This window comes from Camellia sinensis, chromosome 13 (genome assembly GCF_055761805.1).
Source record: "Camellia sinensis isolate YWXY chromosome 13, ASM5576180v1, whole genome shotgun sequence".
NCBI lineage: Eukaryota > Viridiplantae > Streptophyta > Magnoliopsida > Ericales > Theaceae > Camellia > Camellia sinensis.
In genome coordinates, this window is record NC_138973.1 from 107,176,897 (window position 1) to 107,188,311 (window position 11,415).

At 35.3% G+C, this 11,415-nt stretch overlaps 2 long non-coding RNA genes across 3 annotated transcripts; both read right to left on the bottom strand.

Moving 5' to 3' along the window:
* Window positions 1-288: 288 nt before the first annotated feature.
* On the bottom strand, window positions 289-5,595 carry LOC114323711 (uncharacterized). 2 transcript variants are annotated; one of them, XR_014348306.1, is made up of 7 exons: window positions 5,506-5,595; window positions 5,374-5,429; window positions 5,088-5,282; window positions 4,485-4,591; window positions 1,987-2,124; window positions 1,383-1,460; window positions 289-350 (listed from the first exon to the last, which is right to left on the bottom strand). It is a non-coding gene; the product is annotated as an uncharacterized LOC114323711 (long non-coding RNA). The 2 variants fall into 2 exon arrangements; XR_014348305.1 differs by having other exon boundaries at window positions 4,485-4,637.
* Window positions 5,596-7,568: 1,973 nt separating this feature from the next.
* LOC145805952 (uncharacterized) lies at window positions 7,569-9,420 on the bottom strand. The gene is made up of 3 exons (XR_014348307.1): window positions 9,282-9,420; window positions 9,016-9,138; window positions 7,569-7,864 (listed from the first exon to the last, which is right to left on the bottom strand). It is a non-coding gene; the product is annotated as an uncharacterized LOC145805952 (long non-coding RNA).
* Between the last annotated feature and the right edge of the window lie 1,995 nt (window positions 9,421-11,415).

Genomic DNA, 11,415 nt, shown 5'->3' on the forward strand with positions numbered 1-11,415 from the left:
AGGTGTGTCTACTTAGCAAATGGCATGTTAATATTTACATAACCTCAAAGCAAGTAAAAAAGCCACATAATATAACTTTTATATAAAAGAAATTAGTTCATGAGAACAACCTTGATCAATGTGTCATCACCATCATTTCCATGACCATGAGAGGAGCCTGTGAAAGGACAATTGGAAATTAACAAAATGAGTATCAGGTTGCTCCAAAACATTAATAGCTGCCACCTACAGATTATGGTTGTGAGAAACTGTAAATCATGCAGATACATACCTGCTATTAGATGCTGAAAAGCAACTGCCAGAAGTGGAAGAGGAAATGTACATGATTTGGCCATATCCAAAACAATACCCTTCAAGTTGGACAAAAACCCATCAGGCATAATTGACTCATCCAGCCCTTGATAGAGCGAAATAGAGGAAAATGATTCATGTAACTGACGCCACTTGATTGGGGACACGAGGCTTAGTTTGGTTTGGTTTAGTTTTAGCTTTGCAGTTCACAAAGAGATCTCTATTGAATAAGAGTTCAAAGATTTGAACAAGAATTTGTTTAGATTAGAATGACAAAGCTGTCCACTTAAGGTCTTTCCAATAAAGTGATTAAGCTGAATAGGATTTTAGTATTTAAGATAACCAGCTTATTTTTTTCTCACATTAGCACTTCTACACTTCAATGCCTAGCCAAATAAGTCTTTTCTATTTTCTACTTCATAAAAACATAAGTTTTCTTAATGTGAACTTATTTCGGAAGAAGTTGGTTGGGCTTTTTAGGCTATTTTAGCCACAAAAAACAAAATAGGCTATTTTATCTATAACAAACAAAACATCACATCCAACCCATAATCATTATACTCTTCTCTCACAAAAAAAGTCAAAAAAGCCAAAAAGCCAAAAAGCCCTTCCCAAACCAAGCTTTTTAGCCCAGGCTAAAATAGCCAAAAAAGCCAAAAAGCCAAAAAGCCAACCCACTTCCCAAACGGAGGCTTTATTTTATCAATAATGAGTTCTTAAAAAAATAAGTGGATAAGAGACCCATTTAAGAATGTGATTCTGAATTGAGGTCTACCTTACAGTATCAATATCTCAAAAATCATTATTGAAAGTCTCAATGTGTCCAAATTCATTGATGAAGAAATGATTACCGAGTGGTGTTCAAGTCTAAAATTTTAGTATGCATTTAGCAGATGGTCCTCAAGTAAATGTCCTAAATTCTAAATCCACCACAAGAAAGGAAGCATAATTTGAATGGAATTATAAAACTGCAGTTAGCATTTAATTCACCCAAAATCCCCATTGAACTTAACTTCAAAGTCAAGAAGAAAAGAAATTACTCATAATACACTTGAACAACACTAAGAAACTTACAACATGAGAAGTCTTACCAAATTTTGAACAAAGTATTCAGGAGATGTTTGGTTTGATTATCCCTTAGCAACTGGGGAACATGATTCTTGAAAACCCTGTAAAATTGAATCCAACGGAAGGATGTCTAGTAGCAAGGTAACACAGTATCTGCTTAAGAAAACGCTAGCAAATTCCAGGAATGTCATGAAAAAAAAAAAACTAACTACGACATTTACATATACCAACACCAACCACCAAAGCCTTGAATACCTATTGAGTTAGTATAAAAATGCACAGATCTTTGAAAGTAAACAGATGTTCCCATGTATGTGTATACGTGTAAGCACATAACAAGAAGGGCTTTCAGTGTTCAATAAATTTTGCAGCTAATTTCTTTAAAGGCATGGGTTCTACAAAATCAGTTCATTGTCAGAAACAGAAAGTGCCAATCAGTGCCATGGTCTCAACTGGTGCCCATGGTGCAAATCAGATTATTAGCAGTCTCATCTATCAAGGTTGTGCCTGATCTAGAATTGGCAATTTCAGATCAGAATGCTTATAAGGAATGCTTCAGGACTAGAAATATTTAAATTTTAAACACACAACATAATCCTCAGTAAAGAATTGTGAACAATAATTTACCATGAATTTCCAGCAGCATTAGAAATAATGTCATAAATTATCCATGGATGAATACCAGCTTGGGCACCAAGAGAAATGGCCTCCACAGAAGAAACAAAATGAATGCCCTCAAGCAGCTCTATTACCATTTTAATTTTGCTGCAATTTAAAAAAGAAAAGTAGACATTAACAATAACATCATCTAATATGATATTAGAACACCTAACATAAATAAACAAAGAAAAAGGGCCATTCCCCTGTGCCAATCCCTGTTAAATTGGATTAAACACCTAGCACAAACAAATTTACTATCAAGTGGCACAACCAAGACACAATTAAATTATCATTTGAAAAGCATTGTTCAAAGATATGAAATTACTTAAATTTGTATTGGAATATTCAAGAATCATTTAGTTGTAAGTTTATAGTAAATTAGATTTGACTTGGTTTACACAATCACCAGTGTAATATTAGGTCAGGTGTTGTTTTCTGCGCAAAGCCATTAGTTTTTTTTTTTAACCAAATTTTAATTCCACTTTTTGTTTCCAATATTTACATGTTATCAAAGCCATATCACTACTAAGAAGCAGCCTATCAGTTCTTGTATTCCTGTCAAGTAAAAAAAATCTCCTATGGTTTCCTAGTGCTGTCTTGTGAATTTTCTAGTCCCCAATGGTTCAATAGCTACATGTTGAATATTGTTATAATTTAGCAATAAAAAGAGACAAAATGCTATATATTAGCAATGTTGCTCCAATGATGACTTTGCTCCCTCCATTTATTCTCCCATTTCAACTATCATTTCAAAATAACAAGTACATGCTACTTAATCAAACTTTATTAACTTAATTTAGAGTTACATCCTGCAAAATAAAATAACATAAGACATAATCATGGAAGAGGAAGAACATAATAATCTGAGTTGCTTGATCATGCCAAAATTTTTGTGCCTGATCGTTCATTTAGAGGTATCTCAAGTCAGCTCTTGTGAAATGGATCCTGTGCTCTAACCATGATCACTTAAAATTGAAAGCATTTAGTGATATTATTATCAAGAAGACTAAGAAACTGCAGCTTAGGGAGTGATGCAAGAGGATCAATCTCAACCAAATTCGTTAGTTGATTGTTAGTGAGAACCAAAGTATGCAACTTGGGCAAGAACTCTGCAATCACAAACTACCAACCCATTAAGATGCTATTACTTTAGAACAAACCAAAGCCCTCCACTCTCTTAAATGAGGAAGAAATTGTGTGTTATGTGTTTGGGGGTGTAATCAATTAGCATTTTATGAAAACACTTGACAAAAGTTAAGATTTCAGATTTTCAAGTTTTATCTTTGACCAAAATATTTATCAAGAGGCTGCTAATTTGCATCTCAGCCAGCCATGCCTAATGCTAAACCAACAAGAGGAGAGTGCAATCCAGACAAAAAAGGTTATACCCAGTGCACAAGGCTCACACTTACAGCAGGGCCTTGGAATGGAGCATGGTGTCCAAGTTCCTCAAGTAGTACCACAACCTCAATATAGAATCTATAGATTTAGTGTATAGGGTTGGGTCTTCTTTTTATTTATTTGCTTACAATATATATATATATATATATATATATTTGTTGTCCCTTCTTGTTGAAGTTGTGTCAATAATTCTTATGGCAAGAGCAGACTATGGAAATAGTCACTTTGCTTTACTTGAGTTTTATATTCAAGTAGGCAACTGCTTTAGTTTTTTATTCTTCAACCTCTCTCATCTGCTTTAGTTTTAGATCGTAAACAATTACGCATAAGACTGTGCATATCACCCTCTTGTTGTCTATGTTTATTCTTCTTCTTTTATATATACATATGTGTGTGTGTGTGTGTGTGTGTGTGTGCAATTCGTAAACCTTGTTTAGTGTAGCCATGTTCAATTATCCATTAAGGTAGGTTTTGGTTTTTGTTTACAAACATTTTTTTATGCTTTCCTCATGTTTCTATTTCCAAGCTAACTAAAATAATGTATTGAAATGAAATTTTGACCCTTATATATAATATATAAGCAAAATCCCATCAATTTTTAAGAATTAAAACACTAGTTTAGTGATTGTTCATCAATAGCAAAGTGGCAACTGAAAAACATACACAATAAATAATAGAAATACTAAGATCAAGTTGTAGGCTCAACCCTGGATAAGTTAAGGAATGTAAAGCAAACAAAACTATCACTCCTGAGATATATAGATATAGTTGGAGACAACTGCTACTCAAACTATGGTGTGAAGAACAACAAATAGCACATAGTCACAGTATACTTCGTCTAGCACGACATATAGTCATGATTTCTTAAGATAACAATAGCACATCCCTAGGTGAGCAACTGGATAGAAACACAGTACAATTATTCAGCTCATAATTAAGAACATTATTTCACATTAGGGATAACGAAGAAAAACAACAACCAAAAAAAAAAACTAATCAGAAACTCAAGCAAATCATGAAACAAATACTAGTATTCTTCGCATAAACTAATGAATACATCAAACCTTTGTCTTCTCTGTCTTTCCAGAACCAGTGTTGATTTTCAAAGAAGAAATATCACTAGAACTGCAATCTTGTGCAGTCTTTTCACTAGGAAATGCTGCCCCACCATCTGCATTTAGAATTACACAATAGCAGTGATCTGTATTTATCAAGACCTGCAAAACAAAAAAATCCCAGATGATAAATGAAACAATGCAAGAAACAATACTTAATTCAAACATGTAAGTAATAGATTTCAATTTTTACCTCATTTCTCCGAATCTTCAGTGGATACACTTGAAAATAACCGGGGAGTCATGTATTTATAATGATATAAAAACTTTGTTGTGAGTAAAAATGAACTAAATAAATATGTGACGCACTCTCCTTACCAATTTTGAAAAGGCAAAAGCCTTAAAGCATGACAGATCATTCAAAATCAGAAAAGCATATATGTAAACAACATATTTGTCCGATATCTACTAATTTAAGTTTTACAATGGTATAAATCATTTTTATCCTTTTATTTAACATCATTATTTTTCAATTTGCATATCAATGACAAAATTGCAGATTTTTCAGCAGAAAGATAAAACAAAAGGATATAACATATATCCATAGCATACCTCGGAAAGGGTTCAAATTGAAAGGAAATAAAAGATAGTATGGCTCAACCCAACTGTTTCATGCTGAGCTCAAACTGCCAAATGTTTGGTTCAACTCAGGTCAATTGCAACCCTAGCTCAATCTTGGCAAGAGCTAGACTTCTTATGCTCCAAGCATGCATGAATAGTATGACAAAAATGTAGTTCTTTGTCCACCTATGAATATCATCAAAAATAGCTCAACCAAAAGATTTCAACTAACTTACGATTTGTAAAAGATTATTGAAAGACGAGGAAAGAAGCATACCGTGCTTGTAGTTATATCACCTTTGGATACCAAGGCACCAACTATAAACTCCAGAGCTGCAAGATCACCAATGTTTGAATCTATAGCAAAATGTAAAAGGTTTTTAGCAGTTTCTACTGGAATCTTCCTTACATATATTGTGATGAATGCATTCTCCACAGCTTCATAAATGGATTTGTCCTGTGAAAATACCTGTATGCAGCCAGCAAATATGCACAATTCGCTATTTAGACGAAACATCTACTGAAAGGTATGAGCAAAAAACCTGATAGAAATCCAATATCATTTTCAAGCTAGAAATTTGCGTTCTCCCCAACAGTGAAGAGAAGCTAGAGATTTGCATCACGGGAAACCAATTGAAATTAGATGTCATTTTCTGTTACACACAAACACAAAGAGATGGGGGGAGGGAGGGAGAGAAATCTTACCAAAAATCTGCATCAGTAATCATAAATCAACATAAAGCAAGCATTGCAGATGCCTGTAGTTCAGGATACTAGAAAAAAATAGCAATCAAATTAGTTCTTAGATTATTATTATTATTATTATTATTATTATTATTATTATTATTATTATTATTATTATTTTGCTGTTGGGAGATAACTTCGCTTAGTAGACATCTAATTCAAGATACTTAAGAATACAATTAGCCAAGATGAAAGGCATTGTTGTTCATATTGGCTATTGGGGATGCAAATATTCAAACAAATCCTCAAGCTCCAATACTGACAAGAGAACAATCACTTTACTAATACTGACAATATTAGCCACTAACATCTCTGTCCTAACCAATCCTTACAAGGTCAGAGTAACAACTTTGAGGAGCATAATCAAACCAACAATTCCTAAAACTTCACCCTTAAAGCAGTGCCAACCATCACATAAATAACCTTATTATAGGATATAGTATTGCTTAGAGAATATCTTCTTCATCAATATGTTCTTCTAAGGAGGCAGATTTGAAATAACATTTTCTTTTTTTTTAACCCCTTTAGTTCAACAATAGCTCCTGCCAGGAGCTAAACATCATATAGGAAGGTATTAACCAAAAGTTGTTTGGTTGGTTAGAAACTTCTAAGAAGAAAAAGAAGAAAAAAACTTGCTAGATCAGCCATATAGCAGCCAGAAGGATGCCTCATCAAGCTACCTTCAGTTTAGCCATAATCACACATCTTTATTGATCCTAAGCATCTCACATGATCCTGGATCTGTGCAAGAATGAATTGGTCTCTACTTAATGATCATTGTATTGACAATCAAAACTGTAATGCTTCTAGAATTGCATGTCTGTGTGTAACATGGATGGACATTTATATACTTAGGCGTATGCACATACGCAAATATGTATTGTTAACAAAATTCTAGTAGTAACTCCAGGTTGATAATTTTTTTGGCTATATGCCAAATCTGGTATGCATCATTTTCACACTCATTTCCCAGCTCAAAGCATAGAGAAAGAGAGAGAGAGAGAGAGAGAAAGAGAGAGAGAGAGAGAGAGAGAGTTACCTGCAAGGTATTGTGTTTGAGTTATGGTAATAGTGTCTGTAGTTACTCCATTAACGAGGGGTCCCCCATATTGCAGAACATGACGACCTGGTGTCACATAGCCCTGAATGGTTGGATACCCATGGTTGCCAGAGAGAGGATGGCCCATTTGTCCATATGGGACAATATTTGTGTTAACTGTGCTTGGTACGCCATATATTTGAAGGTAATGCTGACCCATGTGAGGATTGTAGACACCCTGAAAAAATAGACAGAACACATCACGATTGTGCACATATTCCTTTCCAGAACTAACTAGAGTACCAAAATACCCATTAGCAGTTGAGATTTGAATTTACTGACCTGTGGGTAGGCATATTCGGGTCCAAAAGATGCGTACTTGCCAAAGGAAAGATTAATGCCTTGATGTCAAAGAGCACATCAATTAGTTTAGGTTGTAATGCAAGTGGACGTCAGATGATCATGTAAGTGAACACATGAAGCTCTGACATCACAAGAACAAGGCTTTTCTATCATACATAAATTACCATGACAATCATCTTGTGCTGATGCATATACCTTCGGTTTTTTGAATTAATAATAAAAACATAAAAAGCGGACGAGTTCAAAAAAATATCACGAACAAACAAACTTTAATTCACAAAAGTTAACTTGATTTTCAAAAGTGTATGAATAAACTTTGCTAGTAAACATCAACTTCTACAAACCTCTGGTTGATAATCAACAATGACTTCAACAAAGAAAACGGACGCACAAGAATTTGCTCAATTAGCTATTTGTCTGGATAGGGGCAATTTAACTCTCCTATAGGCTCATTTTGCCCACGAAAGTGCAAAATCATGCGAGTTTGTAGAGATTGAGAACACCAACAGGTGGAAGTAGATTTTCACATAAGTCTTAGTTCATACTCGCCGGCCATGGTTATGTATCTCACACATGGAAGAGCCTGGTAGCCGCTTTTCTCGATAATCTTTAGGTAACGAACCTACAAAACACAACATTTACATAAATAAAGGATATTATTTTATTATGGTTGTTACGTTACGTTCAGAACCAAACTGAGCATCCAGAAGAACCAAACAGCAGGAATACATCATCATGAAGAGTCACCAAAGCAGTTTCCCCAACCAACTTGAATAAAATAAAATAAATTTCAAAGTTAAAACCAGTGGCACTGTTCACTCCTCAGAACAAGAACAAGACCAGAACTAGGGCAAGTAGGCATCAACCCCTTCGCTTAAGGTTTAGAAGTTTCACATCCCAGCAGTAGAAAGCAGCAAGCAAGAATCAGAATAATTATAATACATAGGTTCAATCATGCTCAATCACTAACATCTGTGGAAAACCACATCTCTAAGAAGTTCAACATGCTATTCTATTCTAAAAGGAAATACAGTGCAGGAGCAGGAATACCACTTCAACAAGCACAGCTTCTGTCAATGGCTAATGACAAATTACAGTGCCAAAATGGCTGAGACAGACAGAGAGTAGTTTGGCCTTTTTTTGTATCCACATCTGTGAATTTAAAAAGCAGGTTGGCCCTTTTAATGCAGAGTCAAAAGAAAGTAATATTGGAATAGGTAGTTACAGAGGAGCAGTCGTTCACAGTCATTCATGACCTCTGTTGGGAGGACAAGCATTTCAGGGCATAATGAAACCCAAATAAGAGTCATACAAAATGCAGATTTATGTATCATGCAATCCTGGGAAGTGAGTGAAATAGTATTCTTAGTCCAACAATCAACCTTTTATTATTATTATTATTATTTTTTTTATATTTGTTGATTTGATCAAGGAGAGCAGGGCAGTAATGGTAGGTGCATGGCTACATGCACGTAACGGGGAGTGATATCCTGCATCAGATTTGAGTGTTCAACCACATCAAGTATGAATCCTCCCACTTGATTGGAACACAAAGTTTGGTTTGGTTTTGGTTTATCATTCCTGATTGGAACACAAGGTTTGGTTTTATCCATTCCACCTTTGTCTAGATAGATTAAAAAAAATGAAAAAAAAGACGCAAACACAGCAGACACAGAAAGAATGAAGCATTGCAGATATACATGCAACAATATCTGAATTTTCTATTCAATAAAAAATTAAAATAAAAAAAAAATTGTATTTGAGAGGGGAAACCTGGATTCCTGAAACAACAAAATATGGTATCTCAAACTTCACACGTATAGAAGCTTTTCTCTCAGGAGCTGCGTCTTCAGATGTTATACTGGGAAGAGTATACTCCGCTCTAAGCATATATTCCTAAATTGAATTTGCAAAGAGTGTCAAAATTCCATGTCAAAATTTCAAGTGGAAAAGATACTGTAGCCCCACATAACCAATAGCCATGAACAAGAAATTACTAGCAAACAACACACTGAGAAAAAATTGAGGTAAACTCTCACCTTACCACCAGGAAAAGATTTAATTTTCCAGATCAAAGCATCATTTTCTGGTGCATATGAAGCAGATCCCAATGATGTCCAAACATTTGGGTTGGTAGCATCGGCTGGAACAGGCAACTCAATCTCAACATTTGTAGCAGTGCTGTAAAATTGATTCAATGCATGAATTAGTTAAGAAAAATCTAATGATCAGGCATTTCAAACAGCCCAAGCAATTAACCCATAAATCCTTAGCCATACCTACGAATGAACAACGGCAGGGCTCGACGCCACTTCTCCCCCAAAACAAAGCTTCTGTTGCTGAGCAAGGTCTCGGATCTCGAAACAGAGACCACCCATAGCTTCGACAAAGGAACTAGGAGTAGGGACCTCGGACTGAACCCCAATCGAAGCCCTAGGGCTCATACCCAAAATGATCTCAGAGGCAGAAGACTGATTTTTACCCCCATTTCGCTTCACGATGTCCATCAATGTTAACAAATCCCTCTCCAACAGTAAATCTTTCATGATGTGCGAACTCCCCTTAGGCGAAGGAGAACCTTCAGTCACTAACCCATCAGCCATCGTAGCCAAATTGCGTAAATCAGATGTGAGATCAGCCATTATCAACGAAATATTGAATGAGAAAACCCTAGAAATTTAGGCAATTTCTAAAGAGAAGGCAGACTCTCTCTCTCTCTAACCCATCTTTTCCCGAACCCTCAATCTCTCCTTTCACACCCACTTTCTTGTCGATACCCTCCGGCGAGAGTGTTGCTAAGATTTTGGAGAAGTTTGGAGAGGATGCCAGGGGTGAGAGACGCCATTGTTGTGGTTGAAAATTATATTTTTAAAATTTTAAAAAGTATTTATCACCTAAAAGATAAAAATATATAAAAATAATAAGTATTTTTTTGTTCACCCAATTTGTTTTTAGTTTTTTAGGAAATTTTTTTTTTAAAACTAGTTCCTGAAAATAAAAACAAACATATTGAAATTGATAATCTAATCATATTCTTTGAAAAAATTTAAATTATCTCAAATTAGTCATCTCAACTTAAAATTGTGTTTAATGGGTTCATTTTGTGATCTAATTCAATGATCATTTTAATTTTACAATTAAGTAACTAAAATATTTAAAACTCTTTCAAAAATTATAATAAAAAACACAAATCACTAAATCACATCATTCCACTAGCAAAACTTTTACCGACGAATAGTGTCATCGTCGCTAAATGGTTAACTCTTTACCTACGCCAACTTGTCGTCGCCAAAAGTAAGCACACTAATAGCAACGCTCATTGTGTTGCTAAAACATAAGCCTCGTAGATAAAAGTTTTGAAATTTTGGCGCCAACCAAAAAAATTGGCGCTAAAATAATGTTATGCCTTTTTAGCGACGACAACAAGTTGCGTCGGTAAAGGTATACTTTTACCAACGAAATTGATCACTGTTTCGCCAAAAATATACTTTTAGTGATGAAAAATTGACGTCGTCGCCAAAAGTAGTCGCCAAAAGTGCAATTTCTTGTAGTGATGATCCTAGTTCATGTTAAGATGGCTAATGCAACACATGCAAGATGCAGCTACAATAAGCTCGGCTAATCTATGGATGGCATATGATGATGCTACAACTAACACGTATTCAACTTGGAATAGAAATACAATGCAGTTAGTATGATGTGCCGAGCCCAATGCATGCAAGACAAATGTATGGATGCACGCATGCATAGCATAAGGTATGCTAATTTAAATATGACCTAATACTAACCATTAAAAGCAGGTAAGTAAAAGGGAGAAAGAAGTGGGGGTTGGAAGACATGCACACACGCACCCACACTTATTACAAATTCACCCTCGCTCGGAGGAACCAAAAGAATAATACAAATTAATTAACCTACAAGCTAATTAAATATTACAGACCACTTAACTAGTTAAGCAAATTAACTAAGCTAAGAAAGCAGTAAAGGCCTCGGGAAGAGGGTCCAATGCACGCGTGCTCGGGTTTGCTCAGAAATCCATCGCCATGCACAAACTGCCTCTGTTTACCCTGCTCTGCTCTTCTGAAGATTGCACAACTTCCAAGGAGCGCTCTATGGATATTGGGGAGCATCACCGACCAAGTGGGATCATCACTGGCCATTTTGAAGTGGTCA